This window comes from Arvicola amphibius, chromosome 2 (assembly GCF_903992535.2).
Source record: "Arvicola amphibius chromosome 2, mArvAmp1.2, whole genome shotgun sequence".
Classification (NCBI taxonomy): Eukaryota; Metazoa; Chordata; class Mammalia; order Rodentia; family Cricetidae; genus Arvicola; species Arvicola amphibius.
Genome location: NC_052048.2, coordinates 137,378,706 through 137,395,507, shown reverse-complemented (window position 1 = coordinate 137,395,507; position 16,802 = coordinate 137,378,706). Strand labels below are relative to the sequence as shown.

At 40.4% G+C, this 16,802-nt stretch overlaps 1 protein-coding gene and 1 pseudogene across 1 annotated transcript in view; one reads left to right on the top strand and one right to left on the bottom strand.

The window, feature by feature from the left end:
- Window positions 1–16,802, top strand: part of Znrf2 (zinc and ring finger 2) — a 92,046-nt gene that overhangs the window by 35,223 nt on the left and 40,021 nt on the right. The gene's annotated exons all lie outside the window — the stretch shown is intronic.
- On the bottom strand, window positions 4,498–5,274 carry LOC119806693 (annotated as a pseudogene).

Here is a 16,802-nt window from a genome sequence, read left to right as displayed (position 1 = left end):
GCCAGCACCATTTGTTGAAGATGCTTTCTTTCTTCCATTGTGTGCTTTTAGCTCCTTTATCGAAAATCAGGTGTTCATAGGTTTGTGGGTTAAGATCCGGGTCTTCTATACGATTCCATTGGTCAACTTCTCTATTTTTATGCCAATACCAAGCTGTTTTCAATACTGTAGCTCTGTAATAGAGTTTGAAGTCAGGGATGGTAATGCCTCCAGAAGTTCCTTTATTGTATAAGATTGTTTTGGCTATCCTGGGTTTCTTGTTCTTCCATATAAAGTTGATTATTGTCCTCTCAAGATCTGTGAAGAATTTTGATGGGATCTTTAAGGGGATTGCATTAAATCTATAGATTGCCTTTGGTAGTATTGCCATTTTTACTATGTTGATCCTCCCAATCCACGAGCAAGGGAGATCCTTCCATTTTCTGGTATCCTCTTCAATTTCTTTCTTCAAAGACTTAAAGTTCTTGTCAAGTAGATCCTTCACTTCCTTGGTTAGAGAGTTACCCCAAGATATTTTATGCTATTTGTGGCTATCTTGAAAGGTGACACTTCTCTGATTTCTTTCTCTGCTTCCTTATCCTTTGTATATAGGAGGGCAACTGATTTTTTGGAGTTGATCTTGTATCCCGCCACGATACTAAAGGAGTTTATCAGCTGTAGGAGTTCTTTGGTGGAGTTTTTCAGGTCGCTTATGTACACTATCATATCATCTGCAAATAACGAAAGTTTAACTTCTTTCTTTCCAATTCGAATCCCCTTGATCCCCTTGTGTTGTCTTATTGATATTGCTAGAACTTGAAGCACTATATTGAAGAGATAAGGAGAGAGTGGACAGCCTTGTCGTGTTCCTGAATTTAGTGGGATGGCCTTGAGTTTCTCTCCATTTAATTTGATGTTAGCTGTCGGCTTGCTGTAAATAGCCTTTATTATATTTAGGAATGACCCTTGTATCCCTAATCTCTCCAAGACCTTTATCATAAAGGGGTGTTGAATTTTGTCAAATGCTTTTTCTGCATCTAATGAGATGATCATATGGTTTTTATCCTTCAGTTTATTTATATGATGGATTACATTGATAGATTTTCGTATGTTGAACCAGCCCTGCATCTCTGGGATGAAGCCTATTTGATCATAGTGGATAATTTTTCTACTGTGTTCTTGGATTCTGTTTGCCAGTATTTTATTGAGAATTTTTGCATCGATGTTCATGAGTGAGATTGGCCTGTAATTCTCTTTCTTGGTTGACTCTTTGTGTGGTTTAGGTATCAGGGTAATTGTAGCTTCATAAAAGGAATTTGGCAATGACTGTTCTGTTTCTATATTATGAAATACCTTAAGGAGTATAGGTATTAGGTCTTCTTGGAAGTTCTGGTAAAATTCTGCATTGAAACCATCTGGTCCTGGGCTTTTTTTTGGTAGGGAGGTTTCTGATAACAGTTTCTAATTCTTCGTGACTAACAGGACTATTTAGATTGTTCACCTGTTCCTGGTTTAACTTTGGTATATGGTACTTATCTAAAAAAGTGTCCATTTCTTTTACATTTTCCAATTTTGTGGCATACAGGCTTTTGTAGTAAGATCTAATGATTCTCTGAATTTCCTCTGTGTCTGTGGTTATGTCCTCCTTTTCATTTCTAATCTTATTAATTTGTGTGTTCTCTCTCTGCCGTTTGATTAGTTTGGCTAGGGGTTTGTCAATCTTGTTGATTTTCTCCAAGAACCAGCTTTTTGTTTCATTGATTCTTTGGATTGTTTTCTGTGTTTCTATTTTGTTGATTTCAGCCTTCAGTTTGATAATTTCCAGTCTTCTACTCCTCCTAGGTGAGTCTGCTTCTTTCTTTTCTAGAGCTTTCAGGTGTGCTGTTAAGTCTCCAATGTGTGCTTTCTCCATTTTTTTTTTAAAGTGGGCACTTAGTGCTATGAATTTTCCTCTTAGCACTGCTTTCATTGTGTCCCATAGGTTTGAGTATGTTGTCTTTATTTTCATTAAATTCAAGGAAGACTTTAATTTCTTTCTTTATTTCTTCCTTGACCCAGGTGTGGTTCAGTAGTTGACTGTTCAGTTTCCATGAGTTTGTAGGCTTTCTGGGGGTAGCATTGTTGTTGAATTCTAATTTTAATCCATGGTGATCCGATAAGATGCAGGTGGTTACTAATATGTTTTTGTAACTGTGGAAGTTTGCTTTGTTACCGAGTATGTGGTCAATTTTTGAAAAGGTTCCATGAGCCGCAGAGACGAAGGTATATTCTTTCCTGTTTGGGTGGAATGTTCTATAGATGTCTGTTAAGTCCATTTGGTTCATTACCTCTATTAAGTCTCTTAATTCTCTGTTAGGTTTCTGTCGGATTGACCTGTCCGTTTGTGAGAGAGGAGTGTTGAAGTCTCCCACTATCAGTGTGTTTGGTTTGATTGCTGCCTTGAGTTCTAGTAATGTTTCTTTTACATAAGTGGGTGCTTTTGTATTAGGGGCATAGATATTCAGGATTGAGACTTCATTCTGATGGATTTTTCCTGTAATGAGTATAAAGTGTCCCTTTCCATCTCTTCTGATTGATTTTAGTTTGAAGTGAACTTTGTTAGAAATTAGTATGGCCACACCCGCTTGTTTCTTAGGTCCATTTGCTTGATAAACCTTTTCCCAACCCTTTAATCTGAGTAGATGTCTGTCTTTGTGGTTGAGGTGCGTTTCTTGTAAACAGCAGAATGCTGGATCCTGTTTTTGTATCCAATCTCTTAGCCTGTGCCTTTTTATAGGTGAATTGAGTCCATTGATATTAAGTGATATTAATGACCAGTGGATGTTAACTCCGGTTGTCATTTTTTATTTGGTAGTAGAGATTGTGTGTTTCCTTTCTTTGAGATGTGCTGGTGAAGGGTCGCTAGATGTCTGAGTTATTTTGGGCAATGCTGGACTCCTTTGTTTGTGAATTTCCTTCTTTTACTTTCTGTAAGGCTGGATTTGTGGCTACGTATTGGTTTTTGGATTTTTTTTTTTGAACTTACTCTTTAATTAAATACACACCTCACTGGGAGGGCTCTGTACACAAGGGTCTATACAAAATAGGCAAATATTTTTAAAGTTTTTTTTTAAACACTCTTGATTCTTCAGTATGCATCTTCAAAGCTTCATACAGTTTTAAGATGACATCGTGTGATGATTTTATATGGAATGAAATCAGTTTGTGTTCTAGAAATTATCATACTCAAAAACCCAAAGGAAAAATACATGGAAAGGCTCAGCCACACGCTCAGTTTTACCCAACAAACTCAGCTGCTGAGTGGGTGCAGGCAAAAGATCTCCCTGTCTCTCAGGAAGAACATGGAGATCATCTTCTGAGCGTCCCTCCAGCAGGATGGAGAAAGGCACCCATCTCATGGAAACCTAGGTTTTTTAACCCTGACAGTTGTCTCCTACTAGAGGAAGGACATTTCCAGCCAGGCTGGCACATGCCCATTCTCCATAGTTCAGCAGCACCGATCTCCAGGCCGGACACCAAGGAGTCACATTTTCAGCCTACACTATCAGCACCGTGCATCATGAAGCCTTCATCACGCTCTACGGAAGGAAAAGCAGAATGGAGCTGATGGCACACTCATGGTGCCTGCTGGTCCCATCCCCACAGGCCAAGCAAACTCAGTTCATTAAAGGTCATTTCAAATTTCAAGTTTTCCATATCATCGTCTTCTCTCTCCGGAGAGGGGCTTGGCAGTTCAGACTTAACGAGCGGCTGACTATACCCTGTGATCTCTACCGGGGAATGCTGCAGTTAAAAGAATATGACGCTGACTCAAAAGAAATGTCACCATTAAACACGGACTGCACGGCACGTCACTCACTGGAATGTCCCAGAACTACTAAATTATAAGTTAAATAAATGTCTAAGTGACAATTTAAGAAGAAAAGGTGACCATTGCTCTGGCCAGAAAAATTCTTAAATATCATAGTCTACATGGAGGTGAGGAGAAATGGAATGCCCAGTGTCAGCTGCCGAAGTCCTAGTTCATCGGGAACAGCATCGTCTCATGCTTGTGCCCTTGCTTTCCTTGTTGCTCCCTGGGGCCAACTGCACAGTCTTCGTCGTGCCTGTGAGCCCTGCACTGTGGGATGGGATGCCCCTGCCAGCTGTGGAATGTGGTGCTGATCAAAGAGGACAGCTCGGACCATGCGAGAGGAGAGGGTGTGGGTGGGGAGCGCCTAGAGCCAGTTAAAGGCATTCGGTGTGGGTATCTCCAAAGGTTTAAAATCCTTAAAACTCTTACAAGAATATCAAGACTTGGGGACTTGTCTTCATAAACAAGCCAACATCTATGGCTTCGATGGTCTTCCCTAACTACTAAGGCGGGTGACCAACCATCACGAAAGCAAAACCATCTCTTGAAAATTCCTAAGAGGAACCTGCAGGACCAGTTGATTTCTTCCACCTGTGCGTGGTCTCATTGGACAGTTTTGGTTTTCCTTTTCTCTCATAAACACTTGAAAGAGGACGTGCCAGCATCTAGGCCCTGGCTGAATAGCACCGCATGTACTCTTGTCAGCCACGGGTTCTCTGCGGAAGTTGGCTTCACCGTTCGGTTCTTCTCCACATCCACGGAGTGAGCCCGCTGCCTCTGGGCAGCCACTTTCCTTTTTTCCACCTGTCTTCTGTTCTTGGCTCGAAGTGCTGATTCGTGAATCTCATGCACAGGGGCTGATGCACAGACATTGTGCGTCTTCTGGCTCCCCGTGTCCATCTGTTTCTCTCCCCAGCCATACAGAGCAAATGGGTGCTTGTTCTCTTTTATTTTGCTTGCTGATCTTTGGGAGCTTCTGGTTGCTTTCTTACTTCCTCTGGCAAATAAGGCACTAGACTGCTGTCGAGGGTCGGGGCCAGTGAGCACCCTGTCAGTCTCTCTCTCGTCCCAGTCTGTTGTTCGGGTTTTCCTTCTATGTCCTTTTTTGGTGGTGCTGGTAGCACTGTGTCTTGCTCCTCCGCGTCCCCAACCTCCGCGCCCCGAAGCTCCGCTCCGCGCTCCCCCACCCTCTGCTCCTCCTCCCGCACGGAAGGCGCCAAGGGCTCTCCTAAAGGACCCCTGGGCGCCGGACTGGGTGAAGCCGAGCTGTCTGAGGGGCTGTCCGGGCCCCAGGCGTCCCAGAGCCAGGGCGCGTGCGCCTGCTCCAGCAGCCGGCCCAGGCGGTAGCGCAGCAGCTCGCGGTAGCACGGCGCATACTCGTCCCAGCCCAGCTCCCGGTAACGATTCTTGTACTCGCTCTTCACTCCACTGTCTGGGGACATGGTGCCGCGAACCGCAGACTGCCGGCTCCGCGCCGCCGCCTATGGGCTCGACCCGACTCAGAGGCCCGGCCCGCCCGCGCGGTTCCGGCTACGTATTGTTTAAATTTGTTTTTATCTTGGAATATTTTGTTTTCTCCATTTATAGTGAATGAAAGCTTGGCTGGGTATAGTAATCTGGGCTTGCATCCATGGTCTCTTAGTTTCTGCAAAACATCTATCCAGGACCTTCTGGCTTTCATGGTTTCCATAGAGAAGTCAGGTGTTAGTCTGATAGGTTTACCTTTATATGTTACTTGACCTTTTTCCTTTGCAGCTCTTAATATTCTTTCTTTATTCTGTATGTTTTGTGTTTTGATTATAATATGGCGAGGGGATGATTTTTTTTTGATCCAGTCTATCTGGTGTTCTATAAGCTTCTTGAACCTTAATAGGAATATCTTTCTTTAGGTTTGGGAAGTTTTCTTCTATAGTTTTATTAAATATATTTTCTGGACCATTGAGCTGTAATTCTTCTCCTTCTTCTACGCCTATTATTCTTAGGTTTGGTCTTTTTATTGTGTCCCAGATTTCCTGAATGTTTTGTGTTGAGAATTTGTTGGATTTGCTGTTTTCTTTGATCAGTGCGTTTATTTTCTCTATGGTATCTTCAGAATCCGAGATTCTTTCTTCTATCTCTTGTATTCTGTTGGTTATGCTTGTTTCTGTAGTCTCTGTTCGTTTACATAGATTTTCCATATCCAGCTGGCCCTCGGGTTGTGTTTTCTTCCTTGCTTCCATTTCAGTTTTCAAGTCTTGCACTGTTTCCATTATCTGTTTGATTGTTTTTTTCTTGGTTTCCTAGGATATCATTTACGGATTTACTCAATTCTTCAAACTTTTTGTTATTCTTCTCGTCCATTTCCTTAAGGGAGTTTTTCACCTCCTGTTTAAGGGACTCTATCACTTTCATAAAGTCAGTTTTTTCTACTTCTTCTTGATTAGTGTGTTCAAGTCCTCCTGTTAAAAGGTTCTGGTGCTTTCATGTTGTTTTTCAAATTGTTGGAGGAATTCTTGCATTGGCGCCTGCCCATTTCTTCCTCTGAATAATCCCCTTTGGGTCTTCTTTTAGAAGTTCAATTCACCCCAATGAATTCAATTCACTCACCCCAATGAATGATGGATCTTCTGGTAGACAGTCAGGTCTCCTTGCTGGCCAAGCAGCTCAGTGACAAAGGGCCTACCTTGCTGCTGGCAGGCTATTGAAGCAGGGGACCTCCCACTGACCTGGGTGCACTCAATTCCCGGCTGTGGGATTTTGTGGCCCCAAAGATGGGAGGATAAATACACATACTTCTTTAGGACAGTATTTCTCAAAGTATCTTGAACATTTTAGGAATGCAGATTTATTCCCCCCCCCCACTTCAGTCAGAATCTCTGGGGATGGGGTCCAGGAGACTAGGCTCTCAAGATGAACCTCTACACAGTACAATGTGGGAAACTGCCACCCTGGGATACCAACCTAGAACTGGTTAGAACTGGTGTCTCTGAGCCACAGCTTTGTGCACTTGTAGCTTGCCATTATTACAGATTGGAAATTTAATTTTCCATGGAGGTTGTATCCAGTTTTACTTAGCATTGGGGCTAGTTGGGCCTCTGTAACTCTGCAGTCTTTAATAGAAACTAATTTTAAGCTTTGAATTTTATACATAAAATTTAAATGGTTTCTGAGTTCATTTTTAACTACAGTTGAATTTTGGTTTTTCAGATTTACTGAAAGAGCTGACTTAAATTTACTGAGGATTTTCTCAAAATGTTGCTAGAAAAAGCTTTCCAGCATATTTGGAAGTATAAGGAGTATACTGGACAAATAACTTGGTGTCATTGCGTTTCCTTACATTGCTTATTCTTGGAATTATTTTAAGCCAGTTTTCTGGTATGATGTCATTTCACCCCTGTATGCTCAAACATGAATATCTAAAATAATGAGCCATTTTTATGATGTAAAGACAATGTCTTACATACAAATGGGCATTTTTTAAAGTTTTTTAAATTTCATATTTTATGTATGAGTGCTCTGCATATTCACCAGGAGAGGGCATCAGAGCCTATTATAGATGGCTGTGAACCACCATGTGAGTGCTGGAAATTGAACTCAGGACCTCTGGAAGAACAGTCAGTGCTCTTAACTGCTGAGCCATCTCTCTTACCCCCCTCTCAGAGGCTTTTTTTTGGGGGGGCAACCTTGAGTTAGCATAAGAACAGTCTAACATGTATAAAAATTCCAAAATAATTCTACAGTTTCTGTTGTTTGTGTACTTAGAGCTGGAGGTTTTGTCTTAATATTATTCTTTCAAAAATTCTTACCTGTAATAAATTCAGTTAGTCATATGATCAAACTGAATATTGTTTATTTCTCCAACACAGTGAGAAATCTAGGCTGTTTGAAATAATTACTTAAATAAGGTAATTTACTTTGTAACCTTGTATAAAGGAATTATATTCTTATTTTGCGCCCCCCCCCCCAACGATTCTTTTAAGAATAGGAGAGTGTTTCAGATCTTCTGTAGCTTATCACTTACTTGCTAAAACTCAACATGGGATTTTTTTTCTTCTGTTAATGAGTATAGTAGAGAACTAAATGGAACCCAGTTCTGAGAAGTAGTGCCTGGAAAGCCCAGACAGATGCCCCTCAAATCTGCTGCTGGCTTGCTTTTCAGTTGTTCCTCGTGTCAATGTCTAGAGAACCCAGGCAGCCAGTAGTTAGGGGCTTATTTCTGCATGATGCTGGGCATTGGATTTAAGAGAGAGTCAGGGAGGGGGGGGAGAGAAGACTTTTATAATAGTTAGGGAGGCAAAAATTAAGTAATATGTTATTAAGCAGTTCAGATTGGTACTTAGTGACTTTCTTGAAATTACAGTGATTGAATTAAATAAATACTAAGCCATGTTGGCTAGGGAGTTGACTGTCATAGTATATAATGTATGTTTAAAATGTAAATGTGTTGGGCTGGAGAGATGGCTCAGCAGTTAAGAGCACTGGTTGCTCTTCAGAGGATTTGGATTCAATTCCTAGCGCCCACATGGCAGCTCACAACTATCTGTGCCTTCAGTTTCAAAGGATCTGATACCCTCACATAGACTTACAGGCAGGCAGAACACCAATGCACATAAGATAATTATGGCTAAATTTAGAGTGTTGGTGGCTATCAAGAGAAGTGGTTAAATTTGACATTCTTAGAGGTCAAATCTCTTACGGTGGAGAGGCTTGAGCATAGACCATGGCCATGAGAGAAACACATGTGTCACAGGTCTGATTGTTATACACCCTGGTCCACAACTCTGCCTGAGCCTGGGCAACCTTCTGGTTACATTCTCTGATAACTTACAGTCATGTCATAAATCTTTTTTGAAAAGATTTTCTTAGTTCCCCCTTTGGAAACATATTCTGAACAGCTAATGATTTCTTATAAGGATACAGACTTACATGAGAATGCCACATAACAAATGTTTTAGGCTATCTCCTTTCTGTGATAAGTGAGGACCAGAAAATAAAGAGTAAAACTACCAGTATGTATTGAAATGTGAATGTCCTATAGTCTTAATATGTCATGTTATTCTGATGCTTTTTACTTTTTACAAATGTAAAGTTATCTTTGACATAATCGCTGTACAAAACAAGTTGTTACTCCAAGTGCATTTCCCTTATAAGAGAGAGTAGGGAGACTGAGATGCTAATCCCATTCATCCCTAAGGGTCACATGTCCTTATGGTTATCATAATGCTATATTGTATTCTTCTGTTTGAATTTGGGAACCCAAGAGGCAAAACTGTATACAAACAAGGAACCACCAGCCAGCAGTGCAGGGTGCAGTCCCAGAAGAGCAATGTCCCTAGGAAGACAATTAACACATTACTAACCAGTAGTGGCTTCCAGAGTTCAGGCCCCATGGGAGAGAAGCTAACAGGTTTTGTCAGACTTAAGTACAGCCTTGTTAGGAAGTGAAGTTGGGATCTCTGATAGAGGGTGGTAAACCTTCTAAGAATATACTGTAGAGATTTCCTGTGTTGGTCTCATTTTGATAAAAACAGCTATATTTTTATGATGAGCTGTGGAGGATTCATACTACAAACATTAGAAGAATGTTTGCCTCATTGTGTTGCTTTCTCAAGACCTCAAGTTCCTGTAGGTGAGTAGTCCATGAAATCATTTAATACACACTATGGATAAACTTGCGCAGAAGCTGTCAGCTACTGGCCACCAGACAACTAGTTAACATTTAACATTGAGAAAGTATAAGCTTGGAATTTCTCTGTGCAGTTCTGCTGTAGCTACCCTCTTGTCTTCTTTCTACTTGTTAGAAATGTAAATTGTCCATATTTTGTTGCTTTTGATTCAGGTTGTGTCTTGATTGTGGACAGCATGTTAAAATCTCTATCTTGGGGTGGTGGTGGAAATGCATGATGAACAGTGCATGGCATTTAAAATGACTGTTAGCTGTCCAGAGCTGCCTTTGTTGATGTGAGCTCTACATTCTCTTGAAGTCTGAGCAGGCTGGAAGGACATTGTGGAGAGAGGACCAGTTTGTGATTCACTCATAATGAACCCCCTGCTTTGGCAGAGTTTTGTGATGCTGGGAAACAAGACATGCTTTAAAATCATTGTCTTCTCAGTTAGAATTACTTAATACTTATATATGAGGTCTTAAGGACATTTGATTGGTTGGTTTAAATAAGACTATAATTGCGTCCGTGGTTCTTGATAAAGTTTAAGGCTACTGAATTTATTAACTGGTCACACTACATTAAAAAGAGTGGAGTTTTTTTTGTTGTTTATATTTTAAGAGACTTACGATTCGGGATAATTTCAGCCAAATCTTCAGCAGTTTTTTTTTTAATAATCAAAAGATGGCAAGACAACAGATAGTTAATAGGGATATGATGGTTAGGGGAGTTTTTCAGACAGAAACTAAGATAACAGGTGAGAACAATTACAGGCCAGTGTTCAGTACTTAGGTTGGTACTCTGAGTCTGGATTTTCCATGAAATCCAGTCTTTGGTCACATGTTTTCTGAAACTGAAAGGAATTGGCAATATTAATATATAGAAGAAAATTATTCTGAGACATTGAGCTTAAAAATGGAGAACTTTTACCCATGCTTAGTACAGATTTAGGGTGTTGTTTTAGCCAAAGAGTATAGTGATGGTAGTGGTTAGTATTCTGTGTAGTAATAATCCTACACATGCTCTGACTTCCTGTTTTGGCATGTGACCTCTTTTGCACATGTTCCTGTTGCCTTAGTTCTGTAACAGAAAAACATGTGGCTGGGGACATTGTAAAGAAAAGGAAAGTTTTGTTCAGCCTGACGATTGGAGGGACAAACATCCAAGACTTTGTAGCCCCATCTGTCTGGCCTTGTTGAAGGTCTCATGGTGGATGTTCCACAGTGGGTGGAGTCTGTATAGAAAACATACCAAGGCAAGGCAGGAACCCAAAGGGATTCAAGGACTAGTTAATATATTTGCTCTCTCAGGAGCTGGTGCAGTCCTTTGAGAATTAAACACACACTTAAGTCATCGTCACCCGCCTTAAAACTTCCATCACCTCTCAACACAACCAGGCTGAGGACCAAGTTTCCAGATCATGAAACTTTGCAGTGGTTGTAAACACTCAATGATCATCTGTCCCTGCTTAACTGCCCTTCATCACTAGTGATGGGGGGCCATTTTGAGGCTCCCTGGTGGTAGAAACCACTCAAGTGTACTGTATCAGGCTTTACTATTATAGTTAAAGCGTTGGTCTTTTCTTCCCTTACTGGTGTCCTTTCTCAAAAAAAAAAACAAAACAAAACAAAAAAAAAAACAAAACTGCCTGGGTTTGACCTGATTTCCATGGGAGCTTGGACTGTCCCGATCTTTGACTTTTCAACCATTCTGCCCCCTCTTTTCCTTCTGTTCCCATTTTCAGCTCTGTGATGAGCACAGTCATATTTTACTGAACATTCTTCTGTAAGATAGGTTAATTCATTCAGACTTCAAAAGGAAATCCTGTCCTTGGTTCACTTTTCCTAGGGAAGTGCTGTGCTTTTCTGAGCCAGTGCTCTTCAGCATCAGTTTTCCTCCACACAAAATACAACGATGGGAAGAGCATCTGGATTGTGACCCACTGCAAAGGTTATAATCATTCCAACTTCCAGATTTATAGACTTACACAGAAGTGCGCGCGAGTACACACACACGAGTTTGGGGGGCATGAGTATGAATATTTCAACAATGAAAAAGCCACGATACAGGCTGAGAAACAGCTGAAGTGAGGTTGAGGAAAGTGAAAGAGAATTGCTTGTTAAAATAATGGGAACTGTAAATAAGCAAGGGGCAGATGTCTCTGCAGTCTTATCTAAGATTGTAACTGTGTCAGATGTAAGAGTTGAAGCTTCTATTGTGCTTGTATTTTATGACTTGAACAATGGCTGTAAAATGTTCTTGTTTTACAGGAGGAATTACTGACTCTCAAATATTTAATCTTCCTTGATCCTTAATAGTTTCTCAAATACATGAAGTACATTTGTGGAAATGTCTAGAATTTGATCCCACTATGGATTTTTTTTTTTTACTTGTGGTACTTAATGTGTACTCTTAATCTCAGCCATTTATTGTATTTTGAGTTTTACCACTCTCCAAGGAATATCACCTCTTTTTGAAGACAGCTGTAAAATAGACCCCTGCGACGACGGTAGCCTGCTTCTCTATAAAGTATTGTAAATTATTGGTTGAGTTTGTTAACTGATGCCAGAGAGAAAGGTCTAGAGGAGACAAGTGGGCTGGAAAGTATAATAGCATCCTATTTGTCTTAGAGTTGCTATTGCTGTGATGAAACACCATGACCAAAGGGTTTATTTCATTCGTAGCCACCTATAACAGTTTATCATCAAAGTCAGTGAGGACTGGAACTCAAGAAGGGAAGGACTCTGGAGGTAGGAGCTGATGCAGATGATGCTGATGATGATGGTTTGTTCAGCTTGCTTTCTTTTGTGGAACCCAGGAGCACAAACCCAGGGATAGCACCACCCTCGAGGGACTGGTCCCTCCCCATCAATTACTAATTAAGAAAATTCCCTACAGCCAGATCTTACTGAGGCATTGTCTTAATTGAGGTTCCCTCTTCAGATGGCATAAAACTACCCAGCCCACTGTTTCTCACCCTAGTGCTGACTTCTAGTTAGAGTTCTTACCTCACCGTCTGCTCATCTATAAAAGATTAGAGTTACCACTTCCACTTAGTGATTTCAGGCCAGCAGCTTCTCCTGGGCAGGCAGGAGCCTGATGAGCAGTTATAGCCCCAGAATGTGTGCTCCTGTCACTGCTTTGTTCTCATGAAGAAGCAATCTCTGGGTTTTGATTTTTGTTTTTGTTTTAAGCTGTACAGAAAACTGTGGAAGACTTATTTTAAAAATTGATGGTAAGACCTTTAGGAATCCTTTCAGTATCCTCAAGTCTAAACAACCAGCAGTTCTTTCTCTTAGATTTTGAATGCTTACTGTGTGCCAAAAGTAGTATTAATGACTTGGACTACACAAAATAGGTCACCTAAACTGCTTTATTCATTTCCTGTTTCCATTATCCTCAAAAGTAATGTTTTTATAAACTCTGCCTGACAAAGAATGAACAAAGAATTGTCACACACAGGCAGACAGTAGAAAACATTGACTTTCATGAATGGGCTTAAAATTTGGACCCACATGAAATAAGTTTTCTAAGAATCCCTTGATGCAGTCTTATCTGCTGACATGAGTTACGCATGCTCCTCCAGGACTGCTTTGGTGATTCATTAGAGAATCTGATCTTTAGACAGGCAAAGCCCTTGCTGAACAAGGTTAAAATGTAACAAGTGACCTTGTTTTGCAGTATATTTTGCTACATTATGGAGTTGGCTCTTTCACCGGGCTACCACTTTCATTCTGGTAGACATACTTTGCTCCCTTACAGAAGAGCTGGAGATTTGGTTTGCTGTTTTCTCTTTTGACCTCTTGAGCATCCTTTCCCTGGTAGCTGAACTTATACCTATTAGAACTGTGATAGTTCAGAAAGAAGATAGGTGATCTGCATCTTGTCCTGGCTTTGTAAGTTATTTAGCTTATATTTTTGGGAGAATTTTTTCTTAGCAGACAATCCTACAGGTGCCTATTACTGAATAGATCTCACTAGCACCTGAGACAGTTGTCTTTTCAAGTTAGACTTCAAAACTTTCAGAGGTTAAGAGTGCTGGCTGTTCTTCCAGAGGTCCTGAGTTCAATTCCCAGCAACCTCATGGTGGTTCACAACCATCTGTAATGAGATCTGGTGCCCTCTTCTGACCTGCAGGCATACCTGCAGACAGAACACTGTATACATAATAAATAAATAAACCTTAAAAAAATAGCCAGGAGGTGGTGGTGCACCCTTTAAGTCCCAACACTTGGGAGGCAGAGATAGGTGGATCCCTGTGAGTTCAAGGCCAGACTGGTCTACAAGAGCTAGTTCCAGGACAGGCTCCAAAGCTACAGAGAAACCCTGTCTCGAAAAACAAAAGCAAAAACTTTGGCTCTGCATCACGTATTACTTGCCATTAAACTTGTTTGCTTACAGGAATTGATTCATTTTTCTTACTGGTATGTTTGAAACAATTTTTCCTTTTAGATACATTTGGAAAATCATAAGGTTTAGGGCTTAACTGCTTGCAGTTATGATTAGCAATAATTAGAGTTCTTTGTCCTCTAATTGTGCTGTTCTTACCTTTGTAGAACGCAAACCAACTTGATTTAGGTTTTTAGGGTTGTTGATTTTAGGTTTTTAGGATCTAGATGGAAGAGGAAGTAGGGAGGGAGAGAGGGAGAGAGAGAGAGAGAGAATATGGATATATAACTTCTGCCTCATAGATGGTGTCAGACTTGGAGAGATAAGATTTACATAGAAGTAGTGATGATATATAGAATGAATATGTAGGCCAACAGAGAGCTTTTGGGTTTTAAGCTTTTGAAAGATCACATGGTAAAATTTGATCTGACCTTAAAGACATAGAAATAGGTTTTTAACAAGTAAATACAAGAAGCAAAGCAAATTTACTTGAGCAAAACCACAGAGGTGTCAGAGTGTTTTCTTGGAGAAAAATATGTAAAGTTGTTTCACTAAATTTGTATTACGATAATAATGGGAAATAGTATGAAAAGCCGCATACAGAGACAGATGGCATCTGTGTGCAGTAATGCTCATGCACACCAGGAGCCAAGATGCATCAAGCCGGAAGCTGAGCTGATTTCTGCCACTTTGGATTTCTTTCCAGTTGGACCTGTGTTCTCTTTAAGTGAGCAATTGAACCAAGTGAGTTTCTAGGCTCCTTTTATTATTTCTTGCTCCATTATTTAAGATGGGAGAGGATAACTGCCATATTTGGAGATCTGGCATAACAAATAGAGATTACTTTGTAAAAAGCCTTGTAAACACATTTGCCTATCATTAATTTGTTCCACTATTTTTCTATTCAGTTCATATGCACTTAGAAAAGCTTACGCCTATCTATCGGTACCTTCTAGAAATTATCAGCCAACTAAAGTATTATAAAGGTTTAAATACAGGAACCTGCAAGCCTATATCACTGCCATCCACACAAACAGCCTAAGGCTGGACCTGGCTACTTTTCTTCCTGCTGCCTGGAGTCTGGTATGGGCAGGAAAGCTTCTCTTCCACTGTCTTGGTGAGCAGGACTTCCCATAGTTAACTAGATTGAATTTAGGTAGTTTACTGCAGTTGTAGAATAATGCATAGGACTAGAGACTAGGGCTTTCCATCTCTGATAAAGTGCTTTCCTTATGGCTCAGTGGCTCAGTGGCTTAGTGGCCTGCCCTTCCAAAGGTCCTGAGTTCAATTCCCATTAACCACATGGTGGCTCACAACCATCTGTAATGAGATCTGGCCAATTGCCCTCATCAACTTAGACAATGAAACCCAAATATATGGACAAGTTCAACAGAACCCCCACATATGGGCTCCCCATGCATGCTTCAGCATTGCCAGGGCATAAATTTCAAATCATTTTGATTTATTTAGCTGGAGACCCTGGGGTTGACTTCTGACAGCTCAAATAGTAAAAAGCAGGGCCTGGTTACTTCTCTGTCATTTCTGCAATAGGTTCTGACTGATGGTAAGGGTGATTTTTGCATCATTTTTATTTTGGGGTAGGGAAAAATCTCACCATTACTTTGTCCTGCAGTCCAAATTTAGGCTTGAGCATTTGTTCTCTTTTACTAATGATTGGTTGGTTTCTAGGAGAAAATAAAGTACACATTCTGAGTAAAAGTATGGTTAGGCCATTGAGAAAAAAGAATCCTTTTGTCTTATCATCGACCATGGACAAGCTACTAGGTACCTGTATGATGTTCACAGTTTTCTTGGAGAAGCAATGTTTTAAGAAAGATTGCTGTAGAAAGACAACTCTTCGAGCAGAGCTGATCATGGTCGAAGATGGAGGCGGCACTGGAGTGGAATCACATGTGTACATGGGTAACCATCACTTACTTGGGTCTTTGTGTCTTGAGTTCCTAAGTCTTTGAATATTTGAAGATACATATTTCTTGAATCTCATTTTTTTTCTTTCTAAGAGTTCTGAAATTACTCCCACGCTATATCTCAGCTAATAATTTCTAGACCCCCCTCTCCATCAAAGACTTCCTTCCCTTCTCAAGTGTTCTCTGCTCCCTGCGTTTAGTGGAGTTCATGCTTTGGGAGCGTCTCGAAAATAGTCTCAGGAGGCAAGGGCTTGGGTGCCTTTTCTATCTGAAACAGAAACTGTGTTGTTCAACCCAGTGGAAGCGTGGATTAGGTGTGGCTTCAGTAAAGCGCCATTTTGGAACTTTGGAGTTACGTTGGCTTCCAGCTTTGTTGAAGACTAATGCCATTCAGATTCTGAAAAGCTATAAACAAAGAAGGCCTGGGTTCTAGAGATTTTAGTTTGACTGTCTTTTTTTCTTCTTGAATATTTTAATTTTTAAAAAAGTCTCTTGCTTTTTAATTTCACAGTAATGTACTTTGATAGGGCTACCTGTCTTTATTTTTACAGTCTTTCGTTCTGAATACTGATTAACTACAGTTTGGGAAAATACGTTGGATTTTCTCTTTCCTCATTTCTGCGGCTCTGTTTAATTACATAATAGAGCACCTGAGCTGATCTTATTTTATTATCTGCCTATCTTGAATTTTGGTCCTACTTCCTGGGAGTCTGAAAAGGCTGTGCAAAGTTGTGGAGCCAGGAGGGCTGTTGGAGTACTTTTGTGGCCAATTCCTAGCAATAGCCATGTTCTTAGCTCATCTGCTTTTATCTTTAAGGTATTAAGACTAAATTCAAAGTGTGCAGGAGTAAATTGATATATTCAAAGTATCTAGATAATTTTCTCATACATAGTAAATGTTAATAATTATTAATTGATGCCTTAAGTCAAGAGCCCATAATTCTATGTGAATTTTAATTTCTATATTTTTTGAGCTGTGTGTGTGTGTGTGATGTGTATTCAAGTCACATA